Source organism: Cucurbita maxima, unplaced genomic scaffold, assembly GCF_002738345.1.
Source record: "Cucurbita maxima cultivar Rimu unplaced genomic scaffold, Cmax_1.0 Cma_Scf00068, whole genome shotgun sequence".
NCBI classification, from domain to species: Eukaryota; Viridiplantae; Streptophyta; class Magnoliopsida; order Cucurbitales; family Cucurbitaceae; genus Cucurbita; species Cucurbita maxima.
In genome coordinates, this window is record NW_019272084.1 from 131,068 (window position 1) to 149,499 (window position 18,432).

The 18,432-nt window shown below is 42.3% G+C and overlaps 1 long non-coding RNA gene and 1 pseudogene across 1 annotated transcript; one reads left to right on the forward strand and one right to left on the reverse strand.

The window, feature by feature from the left end:
• LOC111472211 overlaps nt 1-3,191 on the forward strand; it is a 5,311-nt pseudogene extending 2,120 nt beyond the window's left edge.
• Nucleotides 3,192-11,598: 8,407 nt separating this feature from the next.
• LOC111472207 lies at nt 11,599-12,638 on the reverse strand. Its single transcript, XR_002715376.1, has 3 exons — nt 12,614-12,638; nt 12,447-12,502; nt 11,599-11,647 (listed from the first exon to the last, which is right to left on the reverse strand). It is a non-coding gene; the product is annotated as an uncharacterized LOC111472207 (long non-coding RNA).
• Nucleotides 12,639-18,432: the final 5,794 nt, after the last annotated feature.

An 18,432-nucleotide genomic window follows, 5' to 3' on the forward strand; every position in this document is an offset into this window, starting at 1 on the left:
GAAAAGAGAGGGGAAAGGGTATAAATATGTAAATGTACCGAGTAAGCAATCTATTTGTAAGCTTTCATCACATCCATGATTTAGCAAGTGACCATGGGCTTTACTCTAGGCAACAAACGTATTGTTCTTACTATGCACAGTCTTAGATAGCTAGCTTAGCCTAAAAAGTGGTAACCGATATCCGAATATGAGGCACTACTTTCATAGACTTCATATTAGGTAGGAATAACATGATGAGTGCTAGCATGAAAGCGAATCAATACGTGCCGCTCCATTGGTTACCTAAAAAGGAATAACAGGTTAGCTAGCGAATCAATCCCACAAGTCATTTAGTTGCCCAGGGTTGGGGGGCACAACACTCTATACGTGCCGCTCCATTGGTTACCTACATGATCAAAGCTCTTCCATAGGATGAATCCTCCATGCAAGGTAACTACTAATTACCCGCATGATCAACACCCAACAACAGGACGCATGTAGAGTAATCCAACAAACCATTGAGTCACACATCCATAATCAACCTCATGCTAACTCAACGGTACTGTACCAGAGTCAAGAGGAAAGTGGAGGTCCTCACACACTATCTACCGCTATCAGGCTAGGAGACTACTTTTGTCATTCCTTGATGTCGTAGAGGTTTACTAGGTTCTTAGAGGTATCTAGAAAGTTTAAATCACAACTCTCATTTTCAGGACGTTCGAGGTTAGCTCCTTGTGCTAAATTAATCTATGTGTGCACACAAGTCTACTAGAAACGTATTGACTTGGGTCAACAAGTAAATCGCACTAGCTGTAGCGCTCTAATCTTAATTGAGTTCTTTCATGGATGCTTTGATAGGGAGATATTCCTATCGATCACCTAAGCATGTAATCCATAATTTAAACTTCACCTTAGTAATATCTAGGAGCTGAGGAGGTCTATTGGATTTCTAAGGCACCTAGGTCTCTTAACGTAGACTTTTTACTCTAGGCTGCTCTATTCTAAATCTTCAAGTCTTTCTTAGTCTGGAAGCACTAGAATCTATACCCTCTGACCGTCACTCACAATCTTAAGGTGCTAAGTGTATTTGAGGCGTACTAACCTATGTCATCATCTAGCCTTAACTCTTATGCCTTAGCTCTGTGTAGATAAACATGCTCTATACGGAGAACATCAGTCAAACTCTTGGAGCTAGAACATATTGGACCATGCAAATATATATGCAAACATATAGTCAAGCAAGCTCAACGTGGAGATAATATCTATCAATCACCCAGAGCACAAATTTTAATAGTCCGTCGTTTCTAACACAGCAAAAAATATATAAAACAACTTTCATCACAAATCTCGTCATAATCGCATTTTAGTAATCTCTTACATCATACATAACATATTCATCCATATTGCCAACTCGTATTTTAGTCATGCTTATTCAATTTTTAGCTTTATAAATTACATAAAATAGCATGCCACTCGAAAATCTCCACCTAGGGACATAACAATAATTTTACCATAACATTCATACAGTGCATGATCATAAAGAAAACGCTATTCAAAAGTCCTTAACATGCATTTTATAACCACTTGAGGTAATGAATGATCTCATGCCAGCACGTCCTTTCGATGCCTACAAGTATTATTTATCTAAATTTGGTGTGATTTCTTACTTGGTGAAGTGTGCCTTCCCAAACTAGCTTTTCCACTTGTTAGGGGCCCAAAGTTTCTAATTTCTCTCGTAGGTTTTAATTAAAGTAAAATTAGGGTTCTAATTTCTCGGACATTCAAGTCTCGGTGTTGAATCGAGTTGCATCTTGGTACACGAGTTAAATTGCGCGTTAGTTTGCGAATGCATGTTGAATTTAGCGCAATGTGTCATCTTCACCCGTTAGACACGTTGAACCATTCATAGTGCCACATGTGTTATTCACCAAACCAGCCGTGATTTATTAGATGGGTAAATCTATTTAAAAACATCTTAATGTTAATCTAACTATTTATTTTTTTTGTTTTTGGCGGTGGGATGATAGAAGCGGTTGGCCACGAATTCATGGAAGATTTTTTTGGTTCTTGTGAATAAGTGTTAGAGGACAATGGTCTTCTTGTTCTACAGGTTTAATTAATTTTTTTTATTTTTTACTTATAATTAATTCTTTTAATTACTCTTTATTTATAATTATTATTATTTTTTTGCATTAGTTCATATCAGTGCCAGAAGAATCTTATAAAGAGTATCGACTAAGTGCTGGTTTTATAAAAGAATATATATTTCAAGGAGGATGCCTTCCATCATTAAGTAGAATAACAATGGCCATGACTTCTGCATCAAGGCTTTGGTAAATAGTTAATTTATGTTCTTCATTTTCAACAATAATTATTAAAAAATAATGAAAAAATTCATTTTCAACAATAATTATTAACAAATAATGAAAAAAGTCTTTTGGATACCGTATGGAGCACTTGGAAAATATTGGAATTCATTACTATCAAACATTGAGGTGTTGGAGAAGGAATTTCTTGGTGAGAAAGCATTATTATAATAAATAATTTTGAATCCAAATCTAATTTATATTTTGTTTCAATCAAGGTTTCATACGAACTTGGGAATACTATTTTGATTACTGTGCTGCTCGGTTTAAATCACGAACCCTCGAAGATTATCAGGTATTATATCTAGATATATTTGATCACATTTTTACGTAAGATATCAAATTAATGTTAAGAATTGTAATGACCCTAGTATTCTAGGAATCTAAAGTCGCTAAAGTATGTATAAAGTAATTTTTTATGCATAAATATTTACAAACATTTTCATAAAACAATGTCATAAACTTAGAAATATTATATAAAAGAAAGTTGTAGTTAAATAGATCATTAGTGAGATCTCTATCATATCAATCTATTTTCCTAGAGCAACTATTCTAAGCCGACAATTGGACATGTCATCATTCATCATATAATTATAATTAAACCGAGGGTAGGGCCACTTACTTGGTTGGCCTTAGCTGGCATTTTCCCTAAATTTAAGTATGTTCGCTTCTCGTCCCTCGAAATTGCTCTAAGTGTCACAGGTTGTCATTTTCTATAAGAATATCCATCCTGACCTTAAGTGCCTTAAACAAGATCAAATTCAGCTTTGGGATTGTCAGAATGGTGGAAATTGGGCTATTTTTCTTTACCAAGTTGAGGGACTACATTTTGAGCTGCGGAGCTGAGCCGAGCTGTTTGAGTTGCGTAAGCCTAGGAGAATTTTTGTTGGAAGTGTGACATGTGGCGCAACGGGGCACTGACGCGTGTGCAAGTCAAGTTGGGTAGAGGCGCGGGTTGCGGTTCGTAGGTTGGGCTTGCGATTTATGGGCCGTGGAACTTTGGGGACTGTAGGTGGGCTGAGGGAAAATTGGTTATTAGGCCGAGATGTTGCAGGTGGGTCTTAATTTACTAATTTGGGCCTCAAGTGTAGGTCTAGGCAGAGAGCAAAAATGGTTAGGTAATGAGTTATTAGTTATGTTACCCGATCCAGATTCGACTCGAAGTCCACGGACTTCGTCTTCCTTGTTAGACGAACACGACTCTCCACAATGGTATGATATTGTCCACTTTGAGCATAAGCTCTAATGGCTTTGCTTTGGGCTTCCCCAAAAGGCCTCATACCAATAGAGTTAGTATTCCTCACTTATAAACCCATGATCATTCCCTAAATTGGCCCGTGTGGATATTGGTACGGCTAAGTTTAGGGCATGGTTCTGATACCATGTTAGACGAATACGACTCTCCACAATTGTATGATATTGTCCACTTTGAGCATAAGCTCTCATGGCTTTGCTTTGAGCTTCCCAAGAGGCCTCAAACCAATGGAGAGTGTATTCTTAGATTATAAACTCATGACCATTCTATAAATTAACCAATGTAGGACACTTTCATCCAATATTCCTTACTCGACTTCTTCGGAAAACACAAAAATAGTTCTCTCTCCTCTGAAAAACTATGCTCCAACTTCTGTTTCTTGTTGTTTTTCCTTTTATGCTTTCTGTTGACCCCTCCTCTTCACTCCCATGAGGTTTCACGACGGGTAGATACCTATAATATATAGAACCCAAAACTCAAATATCATTTCCGAGGAAGCACAATGTTGCTAAAGCGTGCAAAGCTTACCTTTCGTGTAAGTGCAGTTGTCGGTGGTTCTTTTCCTGGTGTGGGTTGGTCGTTTCAACGTTGGATCTCCTCAATTTTGTCTTAGAGGAGAACTTTCAAACTCTCTCCCTATCTTGTTTTCCTTTTAAATTTTGTTGTAGGTTGCATTTTAGGAAGGTTGAGGGTCGATTTGTCTTCGTCTTTGGCATGCCGTGGAGCCGGGGGAGGGTGTGGTCAAGGTGGGAAAGATAATTCCTGCGCTCGTTGGAATTCTCGCGAGTCTCTAGCGATCACGCTGAATTTTATTTAATTGTTGTTGTCATTACATTATATACACCTAAAATGAACTTTCGTCCTCAAAAGTATCAAACTCTTCGATTAACTCAAGGTACTTTTATCTTATTTTATCCTCTTGCTCCCATGTGGTCTCTATTTGGTGGTTACGCCAAAATACTTTTACAAAGACAATATTCCTATGCGTAAGACCTTCACTTCGCAGCTAGATTTTAACTGATTTTTTTTCATCACTTAAGTCTTTGCCAATTTGAAGAGGTTTATACACAATCACGTGCGTAGGATCCCTCATGTATTTTCTTAGCTTGGATACATGGAATACATCGTGTACGCTTGAGAGGGAGGGTGGTAAGACCAACTTATACGCTACCATACCTATTTGCTCTAGGATTTTGAAAGGTTCGATAAAACGAGGACTTAGCCTACCGTTACGTCCAAACCTCAAAACACGCTTCATAGGAGCCACTCTCTAGAATACCATGTACCCTACCTCAAATATAACGTTCCTTTGCCTTACATATGTATAGCTCTTTTGTCTGTATAGCTCTTTTGTCTGCTTTGCATGGTGCACATCCTTGTTTTAATTTTTTGTATGGCCTCATTCGTAATACGAACTAACTTGGGTTCCACTAGTGCCCGTTCGCCTACTTCACTCCAGTACAGTAGGGATCTACACTGTTTCCTATATAACGCTTCGAACAGTGCCATCCTGATAATTGCTTGAAAACTACTATTGTACGAGAATTCCATCATATGCAGCTTGGTAGTCCATAACACATGCTCATAGCGTATCTTCTAACATTTGATTCAACCGCTCCATTTGACCATCTATTTTAGGGTGAAAGTCAATGCTGAAGTCGATGCGAGCACCCAACACTTTCTTGAGTCTATGTCAAAATGCCAATGTAAAGCAGGGGTCTCGATCCGACTCTATCGATACTGGAAATACCACCTCATGATTTCTTTCACATATAGTTGAGCCCATTTTTCTACTGTGTATGTCGCCTTGCTTGGTAGTAAGTATGCCGAATTTGTCAATCTATTGATAATTACCCAGATTATTGTATAGCCCTTTAATGTCCTGAGTAAGCCCACTATGGAGTCCATAGCGATATTTTTCCACATCAACTCCGGTATACTTAGAGGTTACAATAGTCGTGCAGTTTTTTTACTATGAGTTTTTACTTGTTGGCACACTAGGCATTTACTCACAAATTTTGCTATATCCTTTTACTTATAATCTGCTACAATAAGTGTTGTTTTAGGTCTTCGTACATCTTGTTACCGCCTTGATGCAGAGAGAATGGTGAGTTGTGTACTTCAATCAATATTTCATTTCTTAATTCTTCAACAGCTAGTACACAGAGCCGTCTTTGACCTAGAAACCAACCATCTGATGACTTGGAAAAGCTATCCACTGGTCTCACTGTTAGCTGACTCAGTATCTTATTTAGATTGAGGGTCCTCTTGTTCGGATTCAATAATCCTTTTTCTAAGTGTGGGCTGCACTGTGAGTCGAGCCATCTGTGCTATGACTCCCTAAGTTACTCCAACTATGTCAGCTTACTTGAAATCCGCTTGTACTCGTGACTCTCTAGTGATGAGGGTTGACGAATGTTAGATAAAACCTGAGTTTTACCGTTTTTCTTATTCACACGATTTCAGAAAATCGTCAGTTTGACCATTTGACAAAACACGTCGAATGGATCACCAGAGTTTTAGACTGAAATTTTTGTAGGGAGTTACACAGATTTAGTTGGCCACTCTCTAGCCATTTTTAGAATGATTTTTACTTTAAATAGGAGATTTGTTTAGAAAATAAAAAGAAGATCGGTGTATATCATTGCAAAGGAGCCAACCTACCAACAAACAAGTTGAATAGCTCAAGTGGTTAGAGCTTTGACCTAACATCACAAAGAAGGTCTCAGGTTCGAGTAGAAGAAAATGCAAAGTGTAAAAACACACACATCGTGGGGCCCATCTCGGGCAGGCTCACTCACTCCTCCACGCCGTCGCCGTGTGCCGACATCTCCATCACCGCTACCGCCGCCACGAAGAGGCCGACGCCGTGATGATGGGCGTCAAGTTATCGTTGAGCGAGTGATCAGGGAGACAACGACTGCCGTCGTTCAGTATCCAACATTGACAAAGTTCAATTATAACGAATGGATCTTGTTGATGCGCGTCAACCTACAGGCGCAGGGGTTATGGGCTGGGAGGGAATCCAATCCCGTCGGGTCGGTGTATAGCGATTGCGGGAATCCAACATCGAGCACAGTTGTGGAAGGAGCTCTCGAAGATCCCGTCGGGTCGGTGTACAGCGAGTGCGAGAATCCAACATCGAGCAGTTGCGGAAGGAGCTCTCGAAGATCCCGTCGGGTCGGTGTACAGCGAGTGAGGGAATCCAACATTTCAATCGAGACATTGCTTGACGTGAACGACCTAACGGTAGAAGAGGTGACCGGAAGACTGCGTAACGTCGAGCAGCGGAAGAAAAATACCATTTCAGTTGTCGACAAGGGGGTCGTCTACTCCTCACTGAGAAGGAATGGCTTGCACGTCTAAAGCTCCCGTGACAACACCGGCGAGAGCAACGGGTCCTCCTTCAGCACCAAAGATGGTAAGAAGCCATGGATCTCCCACGGGCGCATGCGCGGGAAAAGATGGGAATCAAAAGAAGGAGTCGACCAATGGCAGGCCGATCTGCTCGAACTGTGGGAAGAAAGAACACCTAAGCAGGAATTGTTGGAGCAAGCTTAGGAACAAGGAGAAGGCCGAAAAGGCCCATGTGGCTAAATCCGAGGAGGACGAGACAGCTCTTTTCATGGTAAGTGCATGTGTCCCCATTGTCGATTCCAAATCCACGGAAATGGAGGTAATCAACAACGATGTTGAACTCGAGAAAGAGCTCCAGCTGGGCGTAGAAAAGGTGGCACCAGCTGGGGAGCCAATTCAACTGGAGGAGGAGCGAGTGTTCGCTCAGATCAGCGAGCAGGACGAGCAACACAAGGACCGGCGATGGATCCTAGACACAGGGGGCAACAAACCATATGACCGGGGCTAGGGAGCCAATTCAACTGGAGGAGGAGCGAGTGTTCGCTCAGATCAGCGAGCGGGACGAGCAACACAAGGACCGGCGATGGATCCTAGACACAGGGGGCAACAAACCATATGACCGGGGCTAGGGAGCCAATTCAACTGGAGGAGGAGCGAGTGTTCGCTCAGATCAGCGAGCGGGACGAGCAACACAAGGACCGGCGATGGATCCTAGACACAGGGGGCAACAAACCATATGACCGGGGCTAGATCTGCATTCTCCGAACTCGACTCGGGCTGCATTCTCCGAACTCGACTCGGGGATCCGTGGGACGGTGAAATTCGGTGACGGATCCATCGTCGAGATCGAAGGACGCGGCACCATCCTATTCGTCAGCAAGGGAGGCGAGCATCGCAAGCTGACCGACGTCTACTTCATCCCGAGGCTCAAGGCTAACCTTGTGAGCCTGGGTCAACTCGATGAGACAGGCTGTTTCATCTCCATCGAGCGCGGACTACTCAAAATTTGCGATAATCAACGACGGCTGCTCACACAGCCAAGGCGCACGACAAACCGTCTTTACATCCTGGAGTTACAGATAAAACAACCTGTCAGTCTCTCGGCCAAGGCCGAAGAAGTATCTTGGAGGTGGCACACAAGGTACGGGCATTTAAACTTTCCTGCTCTAGAAAAACTACAGAAGGAGGAGTTAGTGCACGGTTTGTCAGCAATCAAAGGCGTGAACAAGCTGTGCGATGGGTGCCTCATCGGCAAACAGAGGCGCACACCCTTTCCATCTCGAACATCCTATCGAGCCGATGAGCCGTTGGAGCTTGTACATGGCGATATCTGCGGGCCCATCAAGCCGGCGACCCCAGGCGGTAAGAGTTTCTTCCTTCTGTTAGTCGATGACAAAAGCAACTTCATGTGGCTGACCCTGCTGCAAGCGAAAAGTGAGGCGGCAGAGGCGGTTAAGTGCATTAAAGCGCGAGCGGAGGCCGAATGTGAGAAGAAGATGCGAGTGCTGTGCACAGACCGAGGCGGAGAATTCACCTCGACAAGTTTTGGTAAGTACTGTGACGAAATCGGCATACAACGGCACCTAACGGCGCCCTACTCCCCCCAACAGAACGGAGTGGTGGAGCGCTGGAATCAGACCATCGTCGGGACAGCAAGGTCATTGTTGGTGACGACCGGGATGCCTGGGAGATTCTGGGGAGAGGCAGTAATGACGGCCGTCTATCTCCTGAATCGGTCACCAACCCGAAGCCTTGACGGGAAGACACCATATGAGGACTGGTACAACAAAAAACTAGCGGTACATCATTTTCGCGTGTTCGGCTGCGTCGCATACATGAAGGTAACACGTCCCCACCTCGCCAAGCTTGATCCTAGGGGGCTGAAGGTCGTTTTTATCAGCTATGAACCCGGGAGCAAGGCGTACAGACTATATGATCCTGTAGGGGGGCGAGCTCACGTGTCTCGCGACGTCGTCTTCGACGAAAGCACCTTCTGGCAGTGGAATGACGTGATCGAGGCAGGCCATAATCCAAATCAATTTACGGTGAAGTACCTCGTCACCGAGCCAGAAGAAGGAGGAGCCCAGCATCAGCAGCCGTCACCGCCGCCAGCAGGTGCAACCCCTGAACTAGTGGAATTCGCAACACCACGGACTGCAGATTCGACGCTGGATGCCGATCACGATACTGATCTGGAGGCCAGGTACCGGAGGATGGACGACCTAGTAGGAGGAGGTGAACCACCTGGACTGGCAGTGCGCGAGCTCGAAGAAGTGGCCGAACTACATGCCATCAGTGTAGATGAACCCAACACCTTCGCCGAAGCAGAAAAGAACCCATGCTGGCTGAAGGCAATGCAGGAGGAGATGACATCCATCACCGAAAATCAGACGTGGAGTCTGGAGGATATGCCGCCGGGACACCAAGCCATAGGGCTCAAATGGGTCTTCAAACTGAAGCGCAACGAAAAAGGAGAAGTTGTGAAGCACAAGGCCCGTCTGGTGGCGAAGGACTACGTCTAGAAGCAAGGAGTGGACTTCGAAGAGGTATTTGCGCCAGTGGCAAGGTTAGAATCCGTTCGTTTCTTACTTGCAATTGCAGCACATTACTCTTGGGAGGTTCACCATATGGACGTAAAGTCTGCTTTCCTTAACGGAGAGCTGAAGGAGACTGTTTATGTCCGACAACCACCTGGCTTCCTGGATAACAACAACCCAATAAAGTATTGCGCCTACACAAGGCACTCTACGAGCTTCGACAAGCTCCACGAGCCTGGAACGCGAAGCTCGACAGTACCTTACTATCACTGAAATTCAAACGTTGCACCTCTGAGCATGGCATGTACACGCACGGCCATGACAAGAAGCGACTAATCGTGGGAGTGTACGTCGACGACCTCATAATCACTAGAGGTGACATGGAAGTCCTCGGAAGGTTCAAGAAGGAGATGTCAAAAAACTTCGAGATGAGCGATCTCGGCGTGCTCAGCTACTATCTCGACATCGAAGTGCAACAGAATTCTACCGGCATCTCCATCTGCCAAAGTGCATACGCAAAGAAGCTGCTGGACACAACTGATCTTGTGGACAGTAATCCTACAAGGACGTCAATGGAGGCCCGACTCCAACTAAGGAAGGCTGGCACTACGACGACAGTCGACTCCACCAATTACCGCAACATTGTCGGGAGTCTGCGCTATCTGGTAAACTCTCGTCCTGATCTTGCTTATTCTGTTGGATATGTGAGCCGGTTTATGGAAGCACCTAGGGAGGAGCATTTAGTGGCTGTCAAGCGCATCCTGCGCTATGTAGCCGGAACCAGAGGCTGGGGTGTAAGATACTGCGCAGGGAGCGGAAAGGAGAAACTCAAGCTAGTTGGCTACAGTGATAGTGACATGGCCGATGACGTTGATGATCGTAAGAGCACTAGCGGAATGATCTACTTTCTCTCAGGCGGCGCAATCTGCTGGCAATCAACAAAACAGAAGATAGTTGCTTTGTCTTCCTGTGAAGCAGAATACATCGCCGCTTCGATGGCAGCAACACAAGGGATCTGGCTTGCGCGACTAATGGAAGAACTCATCGGGAGAGAAAGTGATCCACCAATGCTATACGTAGACAACAAAGCTACGATCTCCCTGATCAAAAATCCAGTTTTGCATGAACGAAGCAAGCACATAGAAATCAGATTCCACTACATTCGAGAATGTGCAGATCGAGGGCTCATCAAAATTGATTACATCCGAACAGAGGAACAACTTGGAGACATCTTCACCAAGTCCCTGGCGCGGGTGAAATTTGAAGAACTACGCTCAAAGATCGGAGTTCAAATAGTAAGGTAGATATACTACAGGTTTTAGGAGGAGATTGTTAGATAAAACCTGAGTTTTACCGTTTTTCTTATTCACACGATTTCAGAAAATCGTCAGTTTGACCATTTGACAAAACACGTCGAATGGATCACCAGAGTTTTAGACTGAAATTTTCTAGGGAGTGGCACAGATTTAGTTGGTCACTCTCGAGCCATTTTTAGAATGATTTTTACTTTAAATAGGAGATTTGTTCAAAAAATAAAAAAACTGAACCCAATCAGAATTCAGTTAATTTTCTCTCCCTTTTTTGTTACGCATTTTCTTCCAACACCCAATTTCCTCTTACCGAAATACTGAATTTCCTCTCACCGAAATTCTGTGAAAAACAACGAGTGTGCGTTTTACGACTTAGGGCATCTACGACCATGTTTTCTTATCCAGGGTCGTACCAGATATCTATATCATAGTCCTTCATTAATTTCAACTAACTTCATTGCCTCATGTTCAATCTTTTTTCGGTGAATAAGTACTTTAGGCTTTTATGGTAGGTGTAGATTTGAGTTTTTTCCCATTGTGACGCCCCTAATTTTCTCTTACCTAATTAGCGACGTTACCTTGTACTTGCATAACGACAAAACGAGAGTTCACGTAAGATAGTCTCAATGACGATAATACATTCTTATAAGCAGTTCATACCTTGGGAAAACAATAACGATAGCCTAACCTAGAAATAATCAACAGAGAACTAGAGGAAGAATTGCAATAACTATGAACCTAAAAGAATTCAACAAGACGCCTACGACACTACAAACCTTCCTTAAGATTTCCATGGCCTTTGCAGCATCCACCGTCAGCTGTACATGGGAGCCTTGCCCTTATCTGAAAATATGGGTAACATGTGGCTTGAGTATTATATAAAATACCCAGTAAGTCGCCCCACTGTTGGGGTTAAGCATATAATCATCCATCAGGATACATGCTATCGCACACAATATACATACATGAGCACAAATGTCAAAAGAAAGAAACGGAGAGAGGGGTCTTTCCATTCCTTCCCATGGCCTTAGGCCCTTGCCTTGTCCGGGCGAGGGTGGATGCATGGTACTTTCCCACACATGGCCTACGTGCGTGACTGTGAGCCCACCGGGCGAGTTCACATGCGAACTCCTTGGGCCTGGCTTGGTCGGGTATGTATGACATACAATACCGGACGCCACGAAAAAGGAGGGCCTGCATGATATCGTGGCGAACACAATATCGAATGTACGCCTCCATACCATCAGTAGCATAATGGGGGAGTGCCCCATGTACATAACCATAGCGTGCATAAGATTCTTAAGGCTTACCTCCATGGAATTATACATACAACGTTCCATCCCCTCACTGCATTACATAGCATAATTGGGTTAAACATCAAGTAAGAATATCGAAGCATACTAGTCATCACATTCATGGCATGTGGGGTTCTCATTACAATCATTACATGTCAATCAAGCTCATACATACAGGTTAGCAAACCGTGTCAAAAACATCACATACATAAACATGGCATACATAGCATTTCACTGCAAGAAACATATAACCTAGCATACATCAAAACCACACATGGTGCATGCAAGGGCCACGGGGCATGCATCAACATACATACATAAGTAACGCTAACAGTAAGGTTACTTACCTCCTTGGCCTTGGCCGAAGTCACCCACAACGCTAACTCCAGTGCCTAACTACCTCCTATAAGATAACATGATACACTTAGAGCCTTTTCACAACTAGCACTTATACCTAGCTACCAAGGTACGTCCCTATCGCAAGCTGTTTTTATCAAAATGGAGTTATACTAACCTCAGATGGTTAAAACAAGGGTGGGAATGGCTCTAGAAGGATCGAAAACCTAGAAATTAGTATACTATTGGGATGTCGAGTCGCGCCGCCGAGCTGCACTGCCAAGCAAAACCTAGCCGAGCCGAGAGTGCACGGAGCCGTCGATGGAGCTGAAACCGACAGGCTGCGAAGAACACTGTTGGTGCAAGGTTTCTAGGTTCACCTCTAGTTTGGGCCGAAAGGGAACGAGGCCCAATAGTGGTGTTCGAGCGCGGTCTGCGAGGTGCGGGCTGCACGCTGGCCGAGACAAACTCATAGAATGTCGAGGGTCGTCCCGCGCCATCGCTTCGTCTTCCTTGCCGAAAACCTCGACAACCCTAATCGCGGGGCTTGGCTACTGTCATCGTTCGTCCATCTCCGATGGCTCGTCTGTCTTTTCTTGCCCCGATGTACACTGGCGTCCGCTCCCACCTAAAGGAGGCGGTCTCTGCGACCCTAGGGTTTAAGGGTTCTGAGTGAAAGATTTTCGACGCTCCCCCCTCCCCTCCATTTTTTTCCTTGGAATGTGTATTGTTACACCCATATAGGTTGTGTCGCCAAATCTTTAATGCGAACACCATTGCATTCAATTCTAGGTCATGCGTAGGATAGTTTTTTTTTTTTTTTTTTTTTTTTTTTTTTTTTTTTTTTTTTTTTTTTTTTTTTTTTTNATGCACCCTAATCCCTTCTTGGATGCATCACTGTAGATTATATATCCCTATGAGCTTTCCGGCACCGTGAGCACTAGAGCTTACACTAGTGTTTGTTTTAGGTCTTGGAAGCTGACCTCACATGCGTCATTCCATACAAAAGGTACGCCCATCCTAGTCAACTGTGTAAGAGGTGAGGCTATTCTAGCTAAGTCTTGTACAAACCTTCGATAGTAGCCTGCTAGCCCCAGGAAACATCATACCTCTATAATTGTATTTAAACTTTCCCACTTAATGATGTCTTCTATCTTAGTGGGGTCCACTGAAATCTCGTCTTTGGACACCACCTGTCCTTAGAATGAGACTTGTTGTAGCAAAAATTCACATTTGGAGAACTTAGCATACAACTTGTTTCCCATCAAGATAGTTGAGACTTTTTAGAGGAGTTCTTCATCAGTCCTCGAGTATACCATGATCTCATCTATAAACATGATGGCAAATGTGTCCAGACAGTCATTGAATACCCACTTCATTAACTCCATAAACACAGCTTGGGCGTTGGTGAGGCCAAATGACATCTCTACGAACTTGTAATGGCCATATCTTTTTTGAAAGGTTGTCTTCAGTACATTCCCTTCCTTGATCTTAATCTAGTGATAGCCCAATCAAAGGTCTATCTTGAAAAATATCGTCGCCTCTCAGAGTTGGTCGAATAAATCCTCGATGAAAGGTTGTGGGTACTTGTTCTTTATTGTTCTCTTGTTTAACTCCTTATAGTCAATACATAGGCGCATTGAGCCATATTTCTTTTTCACAAACAACACCAAAGGGATACGCTAGGTCAGATGAAATCCATATCTAGTAGATCTTGTTGTTGTACTTTAAGTTCCTTTAATTTTGTTGGGCCATGCGGTACGATGCTTTAGAGATGGGAAAAGTTCCTAGTTAGAGTTCAATTCCCAAGTCTATGGCTCATAAAAGAGGAACTCCTAGTAAATCCTCTAGAAAGACATCTAGAATCGTTTACTATTGGTACCATATCTATCGTCTTTTCTTTTCATTTTACGTCTACTGCACAAGCTAGAGCTCACCCTTCTTATTGTACTAGGCATTTAGCTTTAATCATTGACACTATCTTTGGGGTGACTCCCGTAAAAGTTCCTTTAAACTTAAAGTTGGGTCTGGTTGGTGGCAAAAATACCACTTCCTTCTTGTGGTAATCTACAATGGTATAGTTTTTGGCTAACCAATCCATTCCTAATATGATGTCGAAGTCCGTCACACATACTACTTTCAAAGCTATGCTTATGCTTCGTCCCGCTACTATTTCTTGCCCATCTTTTATCTTATTTTAAGGTCTATTCACACTATTTCCTAATATGGTTCGACCTTGTGATGCCCTCTTTAAGTTTCATAAAGAATTTAAGGAAAGAAATGCTGTGAATGGAGCTGGGGAAGCGAAGAAACAAGCAATGACGAGGTTGGTCACACACATCTTCTTCTTGTCTAGAGGAAGAAGACAATGATGTGGCTGGTTCAAAGACCAAACCATGACCTTCCCTCGATCTTTCTTAATTTGTTCTCATGAAATAGTTTATGGTTCCAAAATCCAGACACAATAAGGAATTTGTGGAAGAAAATTTAAGGTGATTCGAATACGGGAAGCTCGAGAACGGAGATCCCGAACGTCAATGACGAGGTAAGTAGCCATGTTAGACTATTCTTAGAAAATACTTGTAGGAATGGCTTGGATCTCAGTTTAAAACATAAACCAAATATGAAAGAAAAGTACAAAGAATAGAGAGTTAAGGCATTACAACGATCAAATTACTTGGAATGTAAGTAACATTAAAATAACTGAACTTTGCTACCTATGAATTTTTAATACTGAGCATATGATGGTGTGTTAAGATAAAATTTGGAGGTTACTGGATATGGATAAGTAGTTAAACCAAGTAAGGGTGTAAAATGATCATAATGCACCCAAGGTAATCTACCTTTGGTTCATGATCTAGGTAACCTCTAATTGCTATGAAACTTTGTGCTAGACCTTTTATTTTATGCTTTTTTATGATGTTGTTACGTTTGAAAGTCATTGGAATACATTAAGTAGCTAAACTAAGAATTAGGGGTAAAATGACCAAAATGCCTCTAAGACTCCTTATTATATTTTAAGATTTAGACATGCTCCAAATCCCTTGCTACTTCTTACAAGACCTAATCCTAAAAGCATGAAGGTGTGTTCAAAATTTTAAGTTGATTAGAGTAAGTTTGGAAAATACACGAAGGTATGTTCAAAATTTTAAGTTGATTAGAGTAAGTTTGGAACGTAAACCAAGTTAGGATCTAAGAAACACCTAAAAGAAACATCTCAAGACTCGAGACTCTTCTAGAACCCTCAAAAGAACTTATTAAGACTATTACTTGCTAGAATAACTCATGTCTTTTACTATGATGGATTCATAACCTCCAGAATGCAAGATACAATTATTCCTCAAGAATAATAAGAAATACGTAAAAAAAAATGTTTATGATTGTCAACTCAAAGAAAGTGTCACACAAACTCTATAACTACCAAGATAAGGTATCACACTCTCTGCCCTTAAGTTTTTATGATATGAAAGAATGCTAGGTAATACCCTGATCATGTCCAATGTGACACATGACCTCCCACCACGTAATGCTTTCAGAGGCCCAAGTTCTCCTTTTTTAGGTGGGATGCCCTACACAATAATTTTCTTAGCAAGATGTAATGATTGGCCTCATATTTCCCTCACCTAGATGAGATGCCCTGCACCATGTTAGAGGTACCCTATTCACGATTTTTTGGATATCATGTTCATGTTTGCATCGATCACGTGACCTTTTTGGTCTTTCATGGGGAATAATCTAGAGCCATGTTACGGACATGAATATAGTAAATTACCTTCGCCACAAATCAAGAACCTCCTACGATCTCCCACGGTACAACATGTTCATGATTTAGACTACATCACTTGGAACATAACAAGCCTTGGATGTAGGTCTTCAGACTACGGTGCTTGAAACGTAAGAAGCCCTAAGTGTAGGTATTAAGACTTTATGGCTTGAAATGCATGAAGCCTTGGGTATAGGTTGTCGTATTGTATCACAAGACAAGCCGTAGATGCAGGTTCAGCCTATGTCGCTTGGAACATATGAAGCCTTGGGCACAGGTTGTTAGGTTAATGACTAGTACCTTAAATCCTAGGGAGAGTGTCTTAGAGAATGAACCAAGAATGAAACCAGAACCTAGGAAGTACCCAAGAACAAGACAATGATTAAGGACTAGAACATGGATCAAGATCTGAGTTCTAAGAAGAAGAACCTAGATCCTTAATACTATGGTTCTTAGACCAGAATCAAGGTTTCATAATCTAACGACCAAGGTCCTAAACATATATCATGATAAGAATCCACAATTCAAGAATAGAACTAAAGAGCCTAAGTACTTACAACAAGAACCAGAGCAAGAAAAGAAAGAGTGTGGTACCCTATGGACACGATTAAGAGCCTATAAGTAGGATACTTACTGAGTCTTTGTACTCATTCCATGTTTTCTATGTTTTTCAGGTAAACAAGGAGCTGGTCAAGGTCGGGAGTGAAATCTGAAGCAAGTGCCATAGATAAGCTTCACTTGTCATCCGCCACACCTTTTTGTTTTAAATGTTTTGTGTTCGTCCCTTATTTTGTATTTTAACTGTTAAGTTGTATCTTAATAAGTTATGTAAGAACTTTTTATTTTGAAATAATATAAATATGTCGTATAGTATGTTGTAAATTCTGTTTGTTTTATTTTGTGAATATTTTGCTAGTAGTTTTAGAGTCATTGAGTCCCAATCCTTACACACGTGACCACGTGTTTTACTCTAGGCTTAGGTGGAAGGCTCTTGTTGTTTACAGACTTGGGAGCATACGTAACGAAAACCAGTGTCCGATGTTGAGTTGCTACCTCAAAGAACTCTCTAATAGGTGGAGACAACATGGTGATTGGTAAACTACTCATCATCCATGTAAGGTACCTAACGAACTCATCCCACAGGCCACGTAGTCACCTAAGGTTGTGGTGTACATGCTTGCTTCACCGACTGCCTAAAAGACCAATGGCCACCCATAGAATGGATCCATTGTGTAGGGTAATTAAAATAAGATTTCTTCTTGGGGTTATCTCGACACATTCTAGGAAGAACTAAGAGAGGAGTTCTTGTATTAAACTCTCCCAAATGTACACAGTACATCGACCATCTTGAATGTCGATGTACTTGGATCTCCACCAAAACTTTGCATCATCGGCCAGATGAATTCTTGCCAATGTGACCTTCACTTCTTATGCTACAACATTTTTGGCTTCAAAGTACTGTTCGAGGTCAAAGATAAAGTTCTCTAGAAACTTGACATCTCGAATCCCATAAAAAGGCTTGGGTTTCAGAACCTTTATCTAGTTGAATTGGGCTACAATTTAAACTGTGGTTTGATTCTCCAATTCTCTCATGGTGAGGACATGTCTAGCGCTCAAATCAGCCACTTCATCCCTAACCACTCCAAAAGCTACTCTCAAAATTTTAAATATTTTTGAGACAATCTGAATGATCGCTTGTTGAGTATTGTCTAAGTCCTCGATATGTTCTTCTATTCAAGCAACAGAGCCCATCGAGCTATCCCCATGCTTGAGCCACTAGCAGTTGTGGCATTGTCTTTTGGGGCCTTTACCTTAACCATTAATACATGGACATTAGTTTCTCAAGGCGACCTGCCAGCTTGTTGATCCTGTCAGTCTTAGAGAAAATAAAACTCATGCGAGATTTTAAAAGCCCAATTCATCAAGAACTTCACTTAGGTAAAGTAACTAATTTTTTATCTCTACCAATTGATTAGTCTGGGACTTGCCTAGTTCTTTTGCAGCAGACATGTTTGTGTCCTGATTCAAGGAGCCAACTTCGCTTTGATACTACTTATCACAATCGCACTATTGTGGCAGCGGGATAGCGATTATGCGACACTTATTCTAACCCAGTGAACAAGTTATTTGTATGAAAATCATAAGTCATATACAATTCAGACGTTTGATCGATCATTGGCCAGGTTTGGAAGAAAGTGTTTTAGAAATCGTGAGGAAGGAAATGCATTTTTTTT